We start from the raw sequence: 1,541 nt of genomic DNA on the forward strand, positions 1-1,541 counted from the left end.
AGATAACATATAATATATGTTAAGAACAAAAATGAGCTAAACCTAAAACGATTAATAATTTGAAACTAAACATAAACCATTAATGATTTGAACCTAAATAATTTCGGCTATAGTTTTATACAGGTCGATAAAAGACACTATACACATGTATATTTAGGCCCCAAAATTTTGGGGGCCCTGTCCAAAATCTCACATTTAACATGCTAAGGGACGATCCTGACTATCGGACCCCAAACTAATAAACCAACGGCTAAATCTCTCTCTCTCGAACATATACATATACATATACATATACATATACATATACATATACATATACATATACATATACCCAATAAAATATTAACGGGTATAAATGCTTACCATCAATCCATTTTGATGGTCAGGAATATATTGTTCCTCCCATAAGATAAATGGAAATTGTGACTCTTGTCGATAAGTTCCTACTCAGCAAGCGTTTGATAAACGACCCATAAGTATCATATTAAAATGTTTAGAATCCTAATGAAGAAAACATTTAATTTTTAGTTTATATTTATAAAAAAATGTAAAATATATATGGGAAAAAAATAAGAATTAATTTAATATTATATATGAATAATTGAACAAAAAATAAAATATTATATAAGACATGTGGTGATAGACGCTATTATTGGAATATCGGTGGCTCTTAAGTCGACCATTGCAACTTCTTGTTTGTTTCGTGCACTGCTGTCATTTTTTAATTGACTTTTGTTATGGAGAGAGAAGAGCGTTAAAAATCAAACCATATGTTTGTATAAATCGTGTAAATCATTTTTATTTGTTGATTTTATTATTTAATTTTATAAAAAAATTATGAAATTATTTAATCTTATAAAATTGTTTTATATAATATTTTTTTTATGAAGTTGTTTCATACATGGTTATGAAATTGTTTCATATAATGTTTATGAAATTTTAATGAAACTGTTTTATGTATTTATCTAAAATTAATATAATAAAGATGATAATATTCATGATTAACACCCTCCATAATAAAAATGATTAACCAACCTCTCATAATTACAAAAAAAATGAACAAAATGAAAAATTATGATTAATTGAATGAAGTTTGTACGGTTTGTATAAATAACGTGGTTTGCAAAGTAAACCTTATATATATATGACCTTCCTTTGAGAACTCTCTAAATCATGACACTTTGATAATCAATGCATCGTGTGTTCTTCATATGATTTTTTTAATTTCAGACTAAAAATTTTATAACTTACATTTGTTTCACAATTTGTTTGGTTCATATGTACTCAGTTCACAATGTGAACCTCTTTGGCCTGTTTGTAAAACAAAAAATTCGCATGAAAAAATTTCACATTGTGAAACGAATACATATAAAATAGTTATATGTTAATGATCAATACATTAAATATTGTACTTAGATGAAAAAAATAATATGAAACAAACCTTAAAATAGAAGTTCTCATGAATCTCACAAATTTTAGAGTTTTCATATTCATATATATATATATATATATATATATATATATATATATATATATATATA

This window comes from Cynara cardunculus (assembly GCF_001531365.2).
Source record: "Cynara cardunculus var. scolymus isolate 2C chromosome LG 3, CcrdV1, whole genome shotgun sequence".
NCBI lineage: Eukaryota > Viridiplantae > Streptophyta > Magnoliopsida > Asterales > Asteraceae > Cynara > Cynara cardunculus.